Genomic DNA, 19,716 nt, shown 5'->3' with positions numbered 1-19,716 from the left:
GAAGCCACAAGGACAGAATCTGATAGAACATCTCTTTTCTTAGTCATGTGCAAGGATAGATTAAAGCTAAACATGGCTCAGATCAATCAAAAGTTCAGACTACTGAAAACTTCTCTTTGACTCTGGGAAACTGATGAAGCTTTCTATTAGGTTAAAATCTATGAATTTAGAAGCCTACCATTAAAAAACTTTCTAGAAAATACCCATCATTTCTGATGTAATCATTGATTATATGATAACGTAATATTCTTTCTTGTTTGGCAGTGAGAAAACAAGAGAAAAATATTGTTAGTATGTTTTGTTTTTAATAGCAAATAAGCTACATGGTACTTTAATCCATATTTACATGTGATGCATATCACTACTTTATCATTCATTTGCCTATTTTTCAGTTTTTAGTTAGATAATGATATTGGCACCAAAACAAAGACTTGGCATATGTTTGGAGTAGACTATAACTCAGCTGCTACAGTTTTCCATTTTATTTTCCATGTCTTAAAAACAAGAATTTGCCCTACTGCTCATAATTCTTAAACATAGGAAGACATTGCACAAGATTGAGATATAATTATTAGAAGAAAATACTATACTAAATTATAGGAAACTATCTCCCATTCCCTTCAGATCTGACTTATTTGTAAATTTTACACATGTCATTTTATACTTCCATTTTTAAGTAAAAATAATTGCTTAACACTCCCAGAAAGTCTACAAACTTGTTAAACGTATTCTGGAACATTCTTTATCCATGGAATGTTTTCTTCTTAAGAGAAATCCAAACTTCCAAACTATTTGGCTGTTCCCTCCAGGAGTGTGTTTATACCAGCAGGATCTTGAGTCCTCCTCACTTGCTGCTAACTATGATGTGACAGATTGGGTCCAGATTCTGACTGAAATGTCTTGGGTAAGAAACTTAAAAGGTGAATTTTTAGTGAGGCTTCCATATACTAAAAGCTGCTGCTTGACTGGCAATAAATGGAGGAGTAAAGTTGCAGTCTATAATAAGAAAATGTATTAAAAATGTCTTGAACGTAAGCATAAATTATTAGCGAAGATTAAGGGCCACATGCTTACAAAACTTCTCTTTTCAAGGAATGAGCTATGTAACTTCTGATCCTAAAATAAGAAGTGTCTTGTATTTACTTATTTTTTGCTCTTCAGTCAGCAAATGTCAGTACTGTTGCTGCTCGATTACACACACAGCCTGCTCATTTTCTGAGCTGGCTAAACTCTCACCTTGCCTCAGTGCTCACTCTCTGACCTTTTGTTACAGAGCTCAGAAATCTTGCAAAAATAAGCACTAACTAAAACCAAGGAAACACCATTTGGGGTTATATTCTAATCAGGCAACAATCTGGTAGTGACTCTCCAGGCTTTGACAGACAAACATTTAGCTGTGATTGTGTATGATATCATGTGAGTGAGTAAGGATCTTGTTGTGTTCATCAGTCTGTTTACATCAGGAGCTTGTAAAGAAGAAAATCACTTCACTTTGTGATGATGATTTTCTCTGACCTTGTCTGGCACCTGCAGAGAATAGATCATGCAGTGATCCCATCAAGCACATTCCTTCACAAATAGACACACACACACTACACACACACACACACACACTGTAAACCAAGTATTCAATAGGAAGTGTAACTACTCAGAGGGATATATTTAAATTATAAAGCTTTTCTGTCTCTAAAATCTAGGATGTCATGATTTTGCAGTAGTGGAGCTGTGCTTCTTTTTCTCATTTGAACTTGACCTTTCTGGATTCATTCTAAATCCTACTAAGGCAGCAATCTAAATGATGGAAATGATAGACATTAATAACTGGTGACATTATTTTTTTTAGTCTAGGAAAAAAAAAGAACCTGGTAAAGAAAGCAAGAAGACATATTTGTATTGATAGATTATTTTTGTGGTTATCCATCAAATAGATGGATCTTATCGAATATTCTACTAATAATTTTGTCTTTCCTTTTATTATGTATAGAAAACCTGCACTTCATCAAATTACTTCTGCCAGTTTTCTATACATATAGTAAACGATTTTAGAAATTAACTCAGTAGAGCTCTTTGTTAAAATTTGTCATTTATCTATTAAAATTCTTCAGCTTTTGTCAGACAATGTACTTAGCTCTGTAATAAGAGTCCCTGAAGATGTGTGTGTGATTTGTCAAAAGAGAGACAAAACGTGTATAAAACTCTAAAATGTCAGCAATCAGGAGATTTAACAGACTTTAGTAAATTTACATAGAATGAATAGAAATCTTTGATATTAATAAACTTAGCTCGGGGGAGCACAATAGAGGGGGCAAAGAATGGTAATTTAAATACAATTTCAACTTCACTTCTTCCAAATTTAAAAATTATTATGGATAAATGTATGATAGAGTTTAAATAACATAAATGTAACTGTTTATCATCATTCCAAAGTTTCAGAGTGAGAATATTTTTTTTTCTGAAGTGAACCAGTGAAGTATATGATTCTTCACTTAGTTTATTTTCTCCAACAGAAGTACTAATGGTGAAGGAGACAAAGCGTATTATGTATCATAAGATTGTTTGGCAGAGAGAGAGTAGATAGGAAGCAAATAGGTTGGATTTACTGAATCAAAAAATATGATGTATTCACATACTAGGACTGCCATAACAAATTCTGTAGAGTGGGTAGCTGAAATGACAGAATTTATTCCGTTCATGAGGCTTTGTCTTTCCAGCCAGAGTGTCAACCACTGTATTGCTGTGGGACGGTGGGCAAACTGGTATGTGTGAGGGAGTAGAGCAGGGCCATGTAGAATTCACTATGTGAAAAACAGAAAGATTTTCTTGTCCTTTTTTTATTCCTTAATTGCCCCCTTGAACTGTGACAGGAGAAAATACATTAGTTAATAAACAGAACATGCTAGCATATTTTCCCTTAGAACTGGAAAAGAAAAACTGTGGATCAGGAAAAAAATGAATAATGTTGGTAAAACTTACTTCAGCATTTGAAATTTCATTTTGGCACCATTATTTGGTAAGTTTTATATTAGACTTAACTTCATTGTAAAGGCTTCCTCTCTTGTAAAACCATTTATAAGGGGCTAAACATTAGTGATAACAACAATAAACAGATTTTACTAAGCATTTTTAAAATAGTAACTCTTTTGTTGCAACATAACTCCCTTAGGTAGGTAATAGTAGTATGACCATTTTATAGATGAAGAAACTGAGCCACAGGGAGGTTAATTGATTACCCAGGGACATAGTAAGTGACAGAGCCAAGAACTGTACCCAGACAGTCTGACTCTCGGGCCCAGGTGTTTAGCCACTACTTTATCCATCTGTAATAAAAAGACTTCGAGGCCAGTGATCAGTACTCATGACAAATGGTAATTCTAATTTATAAAACCAGTCTTCTGTATCGTTAGCAGGGAAGAGAAGCAATTTTTTTCAGGAGGGAAAACATTTCAACTAAAAAACTAGGACCATATGGTAAGGAAATACATGCCTCTATACTAAAGGCTCCCCCTCTGGTGCTGTTTACTAATGTCCTGTTTGGATATTTGCCGGCCACTTTTGCACATCCTCTTTGTCCTAATACATTGTGGCTCCTTATAAAACAACCAGCGCATATATTGTCCCTGCCTACGTATTTTAAGTCCAGAACTTTTGAATTATCAAGATAATTTCCCTAACAAATGCAAAAGATATTTTAAATGAAAGTTGCCTTCCCATGATTATGCAACTCTTCAAAGTGCTTTTATGTGTGTTCCTAAAAATGTTAACTGTCTGAATGTTCAAGTTGTTGCTTCCCTAACCAATATAGCTGATATAAAAATATGTGTGGCACAAAGATTGACCTTATTGTTTGCTCAGAGGAGATGATACTAATGGATAAGAATCTAGCCAGTAATGAAATAAAGGAGATTGACCTGTAAATTGATTCTTTTTTTATTGGGTTGGAGCTGTGTATAACAATATTCCAGAAGGCTCACTAGCCACTTTTGGCAAAGCCTGTTAGTACTCCATGCTTTCCTCTACATTTCCCAGTTTGCTTTGCAGTTAGGTTGGAGCCATGTGGCAAGATTTAGGCAATGGATCATCACTCATAATATCACTCTGATACTAGGCATTCAAGAACAGGTATGTTTTTCCCATTTTTCTCTACTTCTTCAGTAATGATCTTAGAATCTGTATATTCTGATGGAGCCACTACAGAGTGATAGTCTTCTGTGTACCTTTGCTAACCCATATTAGACACATAAGGTTTGATGTGTTAAACCTCTGAGGTTTGGGGATTGGTTTGCTATCATAACATAAATTCACCATATCTAATGAAAATGAAGATGCCTTCACTGGGACAAATGTAGAAGCTAAAAGTGGGGTGAGGATTTGTACCCTTGGTTAGGAAAACTCAGTGGACTTTCTTTATGTAGTTCTCACATCTAAAATCATATCTCTTCAAGATCCAAAAGAGTTTTTTTTTTTAATTTCTTAAATTTCCTTTCCAGTTCCAATTACTGACATCTTGGGATAGATGTTACAAAATGTATAAATAATTACAGGCACAAACATGAAAAACTCAAGAGAAAAAGTACTTGGAACAAGAACAATTTAAGCAAAATTCACCTGGCTTTAATTTCCTGTGCCTAGCAAAATTTCCTCCTTGCCTAATTTCACATTCATCCTGTGACCAATTATTGTGCTGAACAGTTGGCTTCATTTTAGTAGCTGCTGTGGCACAACCAGCTCCCCTTTTCAGGACCAATGTGTTCATTCTTCGAGCTGCCAGAGGTGTTCCCTGCCAAGAGATTACAGCTGAGTCCTCTTCCAGGAATTACAGCTGACCAAAGAATGCTGTCTACTCAAGATGTACTCAAGGTAGCCCTCTTCTAATAACCTGTGAATGTGGTGAATACAAAGATCTTGACTCCTTTGAAACATCTTTGAACAGCTGTTTTTAAAGGTTATTTATTTTAGAGAGAGATAAAGAGCATGAGTGGGAGAGGTAGAGGGAATCTCAATCAGACTCCACTACTCTGAGCGCAGAGTCTATTGTGGGGCTCCATCCCAGGACCCCGAGATCACACCTGAGCCGAAACCAAAAGTCAGGCACTTAACCAACTGAGCCACCCAGGTGCCCCCTTTATTCTTTTTTACAAATGTCTAAGATAAATTACCTTATTTGTAATTCTGAATTATCATAAATAATAATTTTAATATAAAATTATCTAAAATAATTCTTGGAATAATTTTAGTTTTTCAGAGAAGTTACAAAAATAGCACAGAGTTTCTGTGTACTCTTTACTCAGTTTCTTCTGTTAAAAGATAAACTGAGGCATATTAACAGTTTTAAGAATTTATTTGAACAAAAATCTGTTTGAATCAGTATATATCCAATCTAACAGGTGAAGAGGAGCTCTAAGAAGCTATACAAAATGAAAGACTTTTACAGGTAGAAGGGAGTGGGAACAAGCAAGTTAGACAAAAAAGGAAGTTGTTGATTGCAAAGTTACATTCCCTTAGGGATCATGGGGATCTATCACGTAGGTTACCTAACTAGTGATGATCAAACGATTCCTGATTAAGATTCCATTTCTGGGAGATTCAAAACTTTAAGCCTCAGTTTGGTGATGTGGACTTAGCAAAAGCAATTTCATTTTGGACCTGTTACCTTGTTTTTAATACCTCTAATGTTAACATATTACCATTGTACAGTTGCCAAAACTAAGAAATGAACATTTGTGCATGACTATTACCTTACCTCTAGATTTTATTCAGATTTCAGCTGATTTGCCAATAGTTTCCTCTTTCTATTCTAGGATCACATCCAGGATACAACATTACGTTAACAGTAATTATTAGTTGAAAAAATTAATAAAACTCATAAATATATATATATTTTATATATATATATATATTTATTTATATATATATATTTACCACTAATCTAAAAGTGATTAACTAATGTAGGAAATATATTTTTTCGAACTACATAAAAATACATAAAAATAGTATACGATCTGATACTAACTAGCTGTGTGACTTTATGCATATTTCTTTACTTATCTGGGCCTTGATAAGTGTATCTATATATCTATAAATAAGATGGGTTAAATTTGATTATATATTTGGTCCTTTCCATTATTTATGTTCTATGCTTCAAAACTTAAAAATCACATGAAATTTTGCAGAGCATTATAAAGAAACATTTCCTGTTAGAAAATTACAATAGGGACAGAAGTTTTCTAATTAATGTAAATGAAGTGGGCATACCTCTGTAACCTTGATGGAATTTTGTTACAATTTTTTGCTGTTAATTTAAATTTTAAAAAATTACCATATCAGTTCCCTTGAGCAACCGGCAAAATCAAAAACTAAGATAGAATAAGAAGAAAATGCATCTATGAAAAGAAGAAAAAAATTGAATTAATTCTTAGGAGAATTTGGTGCAGAAAGAGAAGGCTCTTAAAGGTCCATAACTCATTAGTTAAGTATATTTATGTTGGGTCAGCAAAGAAATGCCCTGGATTGGGAGAGCTGGTGATTAGAAAGCCTCAGAAGATGCACATTCTGATCAACACTTAATTATTTTTTGTAAATATGAAGCTAGTTCAACAGGTCAAAATGAGAATAATTATTACTCTGAAGAAAAGCATTAATATCTTGAAAATAAATTATGCTAATCTTTAGACATGTTATTGCAAAAGAAGAAAGAAAACACATAAAGAAGTACAGTACATGCTTTAATTCAAATCCCTTACATTATGAGAGTCATTTAATGAAACTCTACTTGTAACAGCAAATGGTAATTTGTTAATAAACATTAACTTAAACATGAGCACTAAGTGGTATTGCAAGCCTTCTTTGAAAAAAAAAAGGTTGTAATATAAAGAGTGATTACTTATTTAAATATATTCTAAAATTATCAATGGATGTTTTAAGCATTTTCGTCTGAGTCAATTTATTTGGAAAAGTAATTTGGTGAATTTAATGATTAATCAAATTATAATAGAGTTCGGGATTTACTTTCAGTAATAAGCATGTATTATTTTCCTAATTTTAAAAATGTATTTGAAGTAGTGGTCCTCTTGCATAATGAAAACTTTAGGGAAATTTATATTTTATCTTTGTACCTGTACATGCAAGTCATTAATTTTTGAGGAAGTAAATCGTTTGGATGCAACTCTGCTAAAAGCTTTCTATCATTCAAAAAGTGGTAAAACATCCATGAGTATGACAGAATTTGATTAAAAATGATAGTATTTTTAAAATATGATAGTATTTATGTGTACTAGCTAACCTACTCAAGCCACAAAATGTATAGTAAGACCTTTTTGTGTCAAAAGAAGTGAGTGTGTGTGTGTGTGTGTGTGTGTGTGTGTGTGTGTTGGGGAGATGGACTGTGAGGTGGTTGGGAACTCTGCAGTCTTTCAAATGTAGGCATGAGGTCCTTTTTAGCTCTGGGTATTTTTAGCAGGGTAGGGAACAGTGGCTGGTTTAAATTATGGCTATGGTTCTTCCTGGTAGAAGGTGCTATTTCTTCTGGAAGAGCCTATGGGCCTCTGGAAAGGAATCAGGCTTGCAGCTACTGCTATGATATGGACACACTCTGCAATTAAATTATTGTGACCAAACCAAATGACAGGGGCCTCACTTACAGAGGAAAGGTCCCTGTGATATGACTGGCCCAACTTGGTTACGTAAGTATCATATGGAAACAGTAGTTGGATACTTGAAAAGGGTAGGCAACATTCAAATCTTTCATATTTGGCTTTGTAATCCGTGATATTATTATTTTTCTAGCACATTTGCTTTCCTAATTGTGTTTTGCTTGGATTCATATTAAAAAGCGTTTGTCTTCCCTGAGCACACACCAGCTGGGTAGTGGGAGGAAAGGGCCTTGAAGCTAACCAGGCAGTGGGGCAATACAGCTCTAAGATTCAAAATTAGTCATGAATAATTCACAAAGCAGATAATCCACCCATGGATAAACAAAAGGTACTGGACTCATCCCAGGATTATTTTATCCCCTGTTCTAATTCTTAAACTACTAAATTTTTCTTTACTTTTTTTTTTTACACGGTTAACAGATACACTAAGGTATTTTATTTAAGGATTTTTAATTAGAATTTATAGCTCTTTAAAAACAAAATATTTATTGTTTTCTCTTGGTTATATTTCCTTTTTATTTGAAAGAAAGATCTCACATACATATGTGTAAATAGCTACTAAGGCTAAGGTTAATATGTCTTTGGGATCTAGCAAGTTGTGGATATTGGATTTTCATCTAATTTGCCATTCAACTAGGAGACAATTGTTTAGCCCTTCTGTGTTTCAGCTACTTCCTCCAAATCATAGATGAAAATAACAGAACCTTTATTTTTTTAAATAACAGAACCTTTAAAAGACATTATGAGAATTAATAAAGTAACATAGGTGTCTGAGAGCAATAAACAAAAGGTACTATAAGTACTATTGTTTTATTTTTTCCTTTGCATATTTCCATTGCCATATATCAGCCTTATTTAGGGTGCCAGGATAATTTTTGCTATAATTATTGTTTTATATTCACTGAACAACAGCAGTATTTTTGCTGTTTGTGCAATATATTCATGCAATATATTACTTTAGGAAAATGCACTTCCTGTCCTGGGGCTGGTAAATTATAGAACAATAGAAAAAATCTGCTAAATATAAAGTACTTTTTGGTAGTGAGTTATTCCATTAAAATAAAAAGGCAATGACAGCTTTTCTCCTCCTTCCTTCCTTTCTTCCTCTTCTCTCTCTTTCTCTCTCTTTCTATCTTTTGCTCTTTAAATTTTAATTCCAGCATAGTTAACATACAGTGCCATATTAGTTTCAGGTGTACAGTATAGTGACTCAGCACTCCTCTACCTTACAAACTGCTTGTCATAATAAATGTACTCTTAATCCCCTTCACCTATTTCCCTCATCCCCCTACCTACCTCCCCTCTAGCAACCATTAGTTTGTCTCTATAGTTAAGAGTCTGTTCTTTTACTTTGTTTCTTTGTTTTCTTTTTCTTTTTTTTAATTCTACATTTGAGTAAAATCATATGGTATTTGTTTTTCTCTGATTTATTTGACTTAGCATTTTCTCCTCTGGATCCATCCATGTCATTATAAATGGCATGATTTCATTCTATTTTATGGCTAAGTTATATTCCATTGTGTGTGTGTGTATCACATCTTCATCTGTCAATGGACACTTGGACTGCTTCCATAATTTGGCTATTTTAAATAACACTGCCATAAACATAGGGGTGCATATCTCTTTTCAAATTGGGGTTTTCATTTTCTTTGGGTAAATAGCCAGTGGTGGAATTACTGGATAGCATGGTATTTCTAATTTTTTTTTTGAGAGAGAGAGCATGCATGCAAGTGATCACAAGCGGTGGATGAAGGGCAGAGGGAGAGAGAGAGAGAATCCTAAGTGGCTCCATGCCCAAAGCAGAGCCCAATGAAGGGCTTACTCTCATGACTCTGAGATCATGACCTGAACTGAAATCAACACTTGGAGGCTTACCTGACTGAGCTCCCCAGGCCCCCCTTTTTTTTCAGTGGTTCCAAGTTTAATCAAGGATGCAAAGGGGGCTGCACTGCCGCTCAATGAGGACCGCAAGGTGGTGGGCAGCCTGGGCCTCACGTGGAGAATTTACTTTTTGCAATTGAATAGAGGAACATAGCATAACCAGAAACAGTGTTAAGGCCATCCTGCTCCCCTCCTGGACCTGGGTGGCGAGGAGGGACACAGGGGCAGCTCAGCTGACTAGGCCTTCTTTTTGGGATAGGTCACCCCCACCCCTTCCGTCTGGGAGCCTCCCCACTCACCTGCCCTTCTGAAGTCAATTTTGAATTTTTTGAGGAACCTCCATACTGTTTTCCAATGTAACTGTACTAGTTTGCATTTCTGCCGATAGTGCACGAGTTACATTTTCTCCAAATCCTCACCATCACTTGTCATTTCTTATGTTTTTTATTTAGCCATTCTAACAGGTGTGAGGTGATATTTCATTGTGCTTTTGATTTCCATTTCCCTGATGATTAGTGATATTGAACATCTTTTCATGTGTCTGCTGGCCATCCATATGGAGAAATACCTGTTCATATCTTCTGCCCATTTTAATTATTATTTTTGGTGTTGAGTTGCATAAGTCCTTTATATAGTTTGGATACTAACCCTTTATCAGATATGTCATTTGCAAATATCTTCTCCCATTCTGTAGGTTGTCTTTTAGCTTTGTTGATGGTATCCTTTGCTATGCAGATTTTATTTTGATGTAATCCCAATAGTTTATTTTTGCTTTTGTTTCCCTCACCTCCTGAAACGTATCTAGAAAAATGTTGCTACAGCTAATATCAGAGACATTACTGTCTGTGTTCTAGGATTTTTAAGATTTCAAGTCTCACATTTAGGTCTTTAATCCTTTTTGAGTTTATTTTTGTGTATGGTGTAAGAAAATGATCCAGTTTCATCCTTTAGAATGGAGCTGTACAGTTTTTCCATTCCTTTTTTTGAAGAGACTTTTTCCTGTGGCATATCCTTGCCTCCTTTCTCAAAGATTAATTGACCATATAATTGTGGGTTTATTCCTGTACTCTGTTCTAATGATCTGTCAGTTTTTGTACCAGTATTATATTGTTTTGATTACTATAGTTTTGAAGTATATCTTGAAATCTGGGATTAGGCTAACTCCAGTTTTCTTCTTCTTTTTCAAGATTGCTTTGCCTAATTGAGTCTTTGTGGTTCCATACAAGTGTTAGGATTATTTGTTCTGGTTCTGTGAAAAATGCTGTTGGTATTTTGAAAAGGATTGCATTAAAACTGTAGATCGCTTTGAGCAGTATGGACATTTTAACAATATCTGTTCTTCTGATATGAGCATGGAATATATTTCTGTCTGTTTATGCTGTCTTCAATTTCTGTCATCAGCGTTTCATAGTTTTCAGAGTATAGATCTTTCACCGCACCTCCTTGATTAAGTTTCTTTTTAGATATTTTATTATTTTTGGTGCAATTGAAAATGGGACTTTATTACTTTCTCTTTCTTCTACTCCATTATTAGTGTAAGGAAATGTAACAGATTTCTGTTTATTGACTTTGTATCCTGCAACCTTCCTGAATTTACTTATCAATTCTAGCAATTTTTTGGTGGAGTCTTTAGGAATTTCTCTATATCACATCATCTACAAATAGTGAAATTTTCTTACTGATTTGGATGCATTTAATGTCTTTTTCTTGCTTGATTGCTGTGGCGAAGACTTCCAGTACTATGTTGAATAAAATGGTGAGAGTGGGCAGTCCTGTCATCTTCTTAACTCAACTTCTTCACCATTAAGTATGATGTCACCTATGGATTTTTCATATATGGCCTTTATTGTGTTGAGGTATATTACCTCTAAACCTCCTTTGTTGAGATTTTTTTTTTCTATCATGAATGAATGTTGTATTTTGTCAAGTGCTTTTTCTTGCTATTGCAATATATCACACTGATTGATTTGCAAAAATTGAATAATCCTTGCATCCCAGGAATAAATCCCACTTGATTGTAGTGAAATGATTTTTTTAATGTATGGTTGGATTTGGTTTGCTAATATTTCTGTGGATTTCTGTGTCTCTATTCATCAGAAATATTGATTTCTAGTTCTGTTTTTTTCTAAGGTGTTTATCTGGCTTCAGTAACAGGTAATACTGGCCTTGTAGAGTGAATTTAGAAGCTTTCCTTCCTCTTATGTTTTGGAAAAGTTTGATAAGTATTAACTCTTTTTAAATGTTTGGTAGAATTCATCTATGAGGCCAAAAGGTCCTGGACTTTTGTTTGTTGAGAGTTTTTTTGATTACTGATTCAATTTCATTGCTGGTCATCAGTATGTTCAAATTTTCTATTTCTTCCTGATGCAGTTTTGGTAGGTTATATATTTTTAGGAATTTATGCATTTCTTATAGTTTGTACAATTTGTTGGCCTATAATTTTTCATAATACTCTTATAATGTTTGTGTTTGTGTGGTGTTGGTCGTTATTTCTTCTTTTTCACTTGTTATTTCACTTATTTGAGTCCTCTCTCTTTCTGTCTCTTTGTCTTTTTTTAGTGAGTCTGCCTATCTATCAATTTTACTGATCTTTTCAATAAACCAGGTCCTGACTTCACTGATCAGTTCTATTGTTTTGAATTTTACTTTCTACTTTATTTCTGCTCTAATCACTATTTCCTTCTTTCTACTTGTTTTGGATTTTGTTTGTTCTTCCATTTCTAGGTTCTTTAGGTATAAGGCTATGCTGTTTTAATATTTTTCTTGTTTCTTGAGGTAGGCCTGTATTGCTAAAAACTTCCCTCTTAGAACACCTTTTGCTATATCCCAAATTTTTTGGACCATTGTGTTCTCATTTTCATTTGTCTCCATGTATTTTTTAATTTTTCTTTGATTTCTTGGTTCAGTTATTCTTCTTTTAGTAGCATGCTATTTAACCTCCATGTGTTTGTGGTCTTTCCAGATTTTTTTCTTGTGGTTGATTTCTAATTTCACAGTGTTGTGGTCCAAAAAGAAAAAAGATGCATGGTGTGACTTCAGTCTTTTTGAATTTGTTGAGGCTTGTTTTGTGATTTATATGTGATCTATTCATGTGCACTTGAAAAGAATGTGTATTCTCCTATTTTAGGATGGAATATTCTGAATATATCTGTTAGATCCATTTAGTCCAATGTACTATTCAAAGCCACTATTTCCTTGTTGATTTTCTGTTTGAATAATTTATTCATTATTTTAAGACCCCTACCCCAATAGAAGGGGCCTTAAAAGTCTCCTACTATTATTTTATTACTAATGATTTCTTCTTTTATGTTTCCTGTTAGCTGTTTTGTGTACACCCATGTTGGGTGCAAAAATATTTACCATTGTTATAGCGTTTTGTTGGAATGTTCCCTTCATGACTGATTATACAGTGTCTTTCTTTGTATTTTGTTACAATCTTTGTTTCAAAGTCTATTTTGTCTCATGTAAGTATTGCTTCTCTGGCTTGCTTTTCACTTCTATTTGCATGAAAAATGCTTTCCCATCCCTCACTTTGAATCTGCATGTGTCTTTAGGTCTGAAATAAATCTCTTGTAGGCATGATATAGATGAGTCTTGATTCTTTAACCATTCCTTATCTTTTGGTTGGAGCACTTAGTCCATTTATATTTAAAATAATTATTAAAAAAATAAATAAATAAAAAAAATAATAAAATAAAATAATTATTAATAGTTATGTATTTACTCCCATTTTATTACTTGTTTTATGGTTATTTTTGTAGTTCTCTGTTCCTTCTCTTGCTCTCTTCTCTCATGGTTGGCTGGCTTTCCGTAGCAATATACTTGGATTCTTTTTTCTTTATTTTTTGCATATATATTAGTGGTTTCCATTTATGGTTATCAGTAGGTTTGTATTATAACACCTTCTGCATATAGCAGTCTATATTAAGTTGATGGTTGCTTAAGTTGTAACCTTTTTTTACTCCTCTCGTACCCACCCCATGCTTTAGGTATATAGTGTCATATTTTACATCCTTTTATTTTGTGAATCCCTTGACTGATCTTTATTGATATACTTATCGTACTGCTTTTGTTTTTGCTACTTTTCTTGCTCCTACTTACGGTCTTTCCTTTCCATTCAAAGAATCCCCTTTAACATTTCTTATAGGGCTGGTGTAGTGGTCATGAATTTTTGTTTGTCTGTGAAATGATCTCTTCTTCTATTTTGAACAATAGCCTTGCTGGATAGAGTATTCTTGACTTGGTTTTTCTTTCCTTTCAGCACTTTGAATATATCATGCCACTTTCTTCTGGCCTGCAAAATTTCTGCTGAAAAATCCACTGATAGGTTTCCTTTGTACGTAATTGCTTTCTTTTTTCTTGTTGTATTTATTTATTTATTTATTTATTTATTTATTTATTTATTTATTTTAGAGATGGGGAGAGAGGTGGAGGGAGAGGGAGGGAGAGAATCCTAAGCAGGCTCCATGGCCAGTGTAGAGCCTGATGCCGGGCTCAATCTCACAACCCGAATATCCTGACCTCAGCCAAAATCAAGAGTTGGACACTTAACCAACTGAACCACCCAGGTGCCCTTCTCTCTCTGTGTCTTTAAAATTTTCTATTTGTAACTACTTTTTGCCATTTAGTTACTGTATGTCTTAGTGTAGACCTCCTTGGATTGATTTTGTTTGGGGTTCTGTGTGCCTCCTGGATCTGGATGTTTGTTTCCTTTCCCAGATTCTTGAACTTTTCAGCTACTACTTCTTCAAGTAAGTTTTCTGCCACTTATCTCTCTTCTCTTACTGGGATCCCTATAATGTCAAGGCTTATTATGCTTGATGTTGTGGCTGAATTCCCTAAGTCTATTTTCATTTTCTACTTTATCTTGTCCCTATCCTATTCAGTTTGTTTGTTTTGCATTACTCTGTCCTCTAGGTCACTGATCCTTTCTTCTGCTTCCTCTAGTCTGTTTAGTCCATCTAGTGTATTTTTAATTTTAGTTATTGAGTTCTTAATCTCTGATTGGTTTCTTTGTTTTCTATCACTTTGTTAAGTGTCTCACTGAGGTCCTCCACTCTTTTCTCAAGTTCAGTGAGTCTTTGTAACCTTTACTTTAAATTTTCTATCAAGCACATCATTTATCCCTTTTTCATTTAGCTCTCTTGCTGTGATTTTGTTCTGTTCTTTCATTAGGCACATATCCCTCTGTCTCCTCATTTATCTAAATTTCTGTATCTGTCTATGTGAGGTCAGCTATGTCTTTTGCTCTCGAAAATAGTGGCCTTCTGAAGAGGAGGTCCTCTAGTGCCCTACAGTTCAATGTTCCTTGTTCACCAGAACTGTTACTTCAGGAGTGTCTCCTCTGTGCGTTGTGTGTGCCCTACTGCTGTGATTAAGTTACTTTTACCTTCAGCCCAGTCTTCTGAAATGTCTCTCTTTGCCTATTGTGGGCAGGATTTAGTCCCTGTGTTGTTAGTAAGCCAGTCTGGGGCATCCTTGGACTTAAGTTGAGTAAGACCAGACATTTTTCAGAGATGCAGTAACACTGAACTGCAGAGTGCTTTATCTGAGAAGTTTTCATTGGTGGGTAGGGCTTGTAATCAGACCAGACGTCTGTCCCCAAACCACTGCTAAGGCCACAATTGGACTGGTGTGTGTGGTTATCTTCCTTCCCTGACCAAGAGTCACTTTGCAGTGGTACTGGTGCTATCTGGGCTTCTTGTACTCTGTCAGGTTTGGGCACTACCTTGGATGGGCTTTAGCCAAGGGCATATTGGAGGTTCAAAGGAGAACGTGGGTGCAGGGTACATGATGTCAGCAATTCCTCACAAATTTACTGCAGGAGGGGACCTGCAGCCTCTAGGGACCAAGGAAGGCTAAGCTGGAAGGGGTGGATCCACAGAAGAGTGTGGAGGCAGGGCATATGGTGTTGGCAAGTTTTGTGCAGTTCTGCTCTGGGAGGAGACCTCGAACTAAGGCCCAGCAGGAGGCGATGTGTCAACAGGAGAATGCTAGGGTGGGACACGCTGTTAGCAACACAGATAGCAGGTATTGGAGTGGCACTGGTTCTCACAGATATCCATATGTCTAGGCTGGGGTGTGAGGGAGGGAAATGGTGCCCACCAGCTCCTTTGTTCTTGAAGAACTCTCCCAATATCCCAGCTCCTCTAGTACATGCTCTAATTATAAAAACTTGCAAAAATTGGTCCCTGATTTTTTAAACCAAGTGTTATGGGGATTCATCTTCCCCATGCAAGTTCCTCATGCCTGGGGTACCTGGGACAGGGGTTTCTTTTATTCCCCTCTTTGCACTGCACTGTCCCTGCCTATTGGGGGCAGTCCCATGGATTCCTTTAGTTTTCATCCATGTCTCTGCCTTTCCTACCACCTTTGAGGTGGCTTCTTCTCTACTTTTAACTTCAGAGAGTCTGTTCTGCCAATCTTTGGATCCTTTTCTGGGTTATTTACACTGATGTAAGTATTATCTAGTTGTATCCCTAGGACAGGGTGAGGTTAGGATTCTCCTACTTTGCCATCTTTCCTGGAAGTCCTTTCTCTTCTTTTTAAAATGCTTTCTTGTTTTAATAGGTGAAGGGATATAGAACATAAATGTTCATATGTCACATATTTGAAGTCTGCAGAATACTTCCCTCTTTTGTGGACCATTTTAAGGGAGTTTGAAATTAAAGTAGTCATCCACTGACAAAGCTTATTTAGTTCTGTGTCCAACTTATTTTCCATTCTGGGTGTATATACACATTTGGATAAATAATTTTTCCTTTGAAACACCACTCAATGTCCCTCCACCCACAGTAATTCCTTCTAATATTGAAAGCGAATTTAAATATCTTGTTTAGGAGCCAGCCCTGGGTACTGCACATGCTTGCACAAGGCAAGAGAAATATGGAGGGTTGAGCTTCCACCACACTGTCATCCTCAGCCGCAGCCTCAGCCTCTGCCCCAGCTACCCTGGCCTGCCTGGGGCAGCTGGACAAAGGGCAGATTAGAAAAGTGGTGGAAGCTCTGTTGGCACACTCCAGGTCCAGGAAGAACGCAAATGGATTGCTTTTGAATGAGAATGAAAATCTCTTTTTAATGGTAGTATTATGGAAGATTCCAAGTAAAGAACTGAGGGTCAGACTGCCCTTGCTTCATGGTATTCGATCAGATTTAACAGATACTTGTTTACTTCCTCAGGATGAACCCAATTTAACTCCTGAAAAGACAGAACGGTTTTACAAGAAGCTTTTGAACAAGCATGGAATTAAAACTGTTTCTTAGATTATCCCCCTCCGAACTCTAAAAAAGGCATATAAAGCTTATGAAGCCAAGCTGTGCCTCTTGGGCAGTTTTGACTTCTTCCTTACTGATGCGAGAATCAGGTGGCTCTTACCGTCACACCTCGGGAGACATTTCTACCACGGAAAGAACATGCTGGTACCTCTGAACCTTCTGGCCAAGAATGTATCCAGGGAGATTAATGAATGCATAGGTAGCACTGTCTTAAACATCTCTAAAAGTGGTTCTTGCAATACTATCCACGCTGGCCACACTGGAATGGAGGTTGAACACATCATTGATAACATCATCTCTGTGACAAAGAGGCTTTCACAAAAGTTGCCAGAGAAGTGGGAGAGCATGAAACTCTTTTATGTGAAGACGGAGACGTAGGCCTCCTTGCCCGTCTTTTCCTCACTTGTCAGCTGTCAGGATGAAGCCAAGGGAATATGCACTCCTAGTCAGAAGAAAAAGGAAGCAAGCAAACAACAACAACAACAACAAAAAGAGTGTCATGAAAAACAAAAAGAGAACAAAACAAAAGGCATATGAAACAGGCTAGAAAGGCTGCATCGGCCCGGAAGGAAGGGGACACAGACCCCAAAACTAGTGATGCTGCTGTGAAGGACCCTGCCCCTCCCCCCCCCCAGAAGGAGAAGATGCAGGCTCCTGAGAAGAGGCTGGTAGAGGAAAAACCCAGCATAAGGTGTAACACGAGTCCAAAGACGAGATCCTGCTCCTCATACCAATAAGGACTCCAGCAAAAGAAAGCATAGAGATGCAAAACCATGTCGCAGGAAAGAAGTCTCAGAAAAAGAGGCCTGGTCCCAACACAACCAGTGAAAAGAAGAGAAAGGGGGGAATCCCTGGGGGGGCTCAGCGGTTTAGAGCCTGCCTTTGGCCCAGGGCGCGATCCTGGGGACCCGGATCGAGTCCCGCATCGGGCTCCCAGCATGGGGCCTGCTTCTCCCTCCTCCTGTGTCTCTGCCTCTCTCTCTCTCTATGTCTGTCATAAATAAATAAATAAATCTTAAAAAAAAAAAAAAAGAAGAAGAAGAGAAAGGCCTTTCCGGTTTCGAGACCCCGAAGGCTGCAGAGCCCAAAACTCCAGTTACCCAGAGAAGAAGCCAAGAATCAAAGAAGAGGCAGAGAAAGAAAGAAACTCTTCACTGGGGAAAAAAGACCCAAGACAGACAACCAAAGAGCCAGGGGCCAGGTTTTTTCCTACTGCTAATAAATCTGCGAAAAAAGCTCCCCATACTCCCAAGCAGTGGCCCCAAAAGTGCAAAGTACCCCAGTCAGCCTGAAAATCAAGAGACCCAAGCAGAAGGAAACATCCGCACTCTCCGAAGAGCTTTTTGAAAATGCCATCGCCCCAGCCCCCACCCCGCCACGCAGCCTTCTCCGGGAGTGAGGCCCAGACTTCAGTATTTGTTAAAACCTCCGCAGATAATTCTGATGTATGTTCGTGAGCTAGAGAACCAGTAGTTTCGAAGTAAATCCATTTTTTTTTTAACTTGCCTTCTGTGTATTGGCCAATATGACAGGGAGAATACAAATCCAAACCACAGTGAGATCCCACCTCACACAGTGAGAATGGGGAGAATTAACAAGGCAGGAAACCACAAATGTTGGAGAGTATGCGGAGAAGGGGGAACCCTCCTGCACTGTTGGTGGGAATGTGAACTGGTGCAGCCACTCTGGAAAACTGTGTGGAGGTTCCTCAAACAGTTAAAAATAGACCTGCCCTACGACCCAGCAATTGCACTGTTGGGGATTTACCCCAAAGATACAGATGCAGTAAAAAACCAAGACACCTGCACCCCCATGTTTCTAGCAGCAATGTCCACAATAGCCAAACTGTGGAAGGAGCCTCGTTGTCCATCGAAAGATGAATGGATAAAGAAGATGTGGTCTATGTATACAATGGAATATTCCTCAGCCATTAGAAGCGACAAATACCCACCATTTGCCTACACGTGGATGGAACTGGAGGGTATTATGCTGAGTGAAGTAAGTCAATCGGAGAAGGACAAACATCTATGGTTTCACTCATACGGGGACTATAAGAAATAGTGAAAGGGATTATACGGGAAAGGAGGGAAAATGAGTGGGAAAAATTAGAGAGGGTGACAAAACATGAGAGACTCCTAACTCTGGAAAATGAACAATGGGGTCGTGGAAGGGAAGATGGGTGGGGGAATGGGGTAACTGGGTGGGGCACTGAGGAGGGCACTTGATAGGATGAGCACTGGGTGTTATACTGTATGTTGGCAAATCAAACTTCAATTAAAAATATATATATTAAAAAAAAGAATCCAGTAACCATTGTGCCTTATAAAATATAAAGATTATTTCCTCCAAATTAAGCATTAACTAAAGTATATAATGTAGAAAAATTTCTCGTTTTCTTTGATTTTTTAAATTTCTTTTTTCCAAAACTTTATTGGGCATAATTGATATACAAAAACTGCACATATTTATTTAATTTATACAATTTGAGGAATTTGGACTTTGTTACTTTTTAAAAAATGAACATAATTGTACATAAAATCATAAAATTACTACAAGTTGTTCGGTGTATTATGTTAATTCTAAGTATTAGTTCACACTTCACTCATTATTTGGTAATGATATTCTGTTTGGCTTTATACTGTTTATAGATTTCAGGGAGGTACTTTTTCCTGTTCATTTAGATCAGATTTGGGGGAAAAAAATTTCTGAGTAAATAAAAGATTTTCCACTATAACTTTTATTATTGAATAATGTTTCAAATCTCAATAATCTGTTAAGCAAAGCTATGATTAAAAGAAAGGCAATTTTCTCATGTTATCATTGTATATCTATGAAACTGAGAAATATAGGTATTAGAATTATGGAACTCTATTAAAATTAATGAACACGTGACAAATATACAACAATAAGA

General features: G+C 36.5%; 1 pseudogene; it reads left to right on the top strand.

Annotated features, from left to right (window-relative positions):
• Window positions 1-16,415: 16,415 nt before the first annotated feature.
• On the top strand, window positions 16,416-18,097 carry LOC100688026 (annotated as a pseudogene).
• The last annotated feature ends 1,619 nt before the right edge of the window (window positions 18,098-19,716 follow it).

The sequence above is a fragment of the Canis lupus genome, chromosome 8 (genome assembly GCF_011100685.1).
Source record: "Canis lupus familiaris isolate Mischka breed German Shepherd chromosome 8, alternate assembly UU_Cfam_GSD_1.0, whole genome shotgun sequence".
Taxonomy (NCBI): domain Eukaryota; kingdom Metazoa; phylum Chordata; class Mammalia; order Carnivora; family Canidae; genus Canis; species Canis lupus.
The sequence above is the reverse complement of the archived record's forward strand: the minus strand, read 5'-3'. Positions and strand labels throughout refer to the sequence as shown.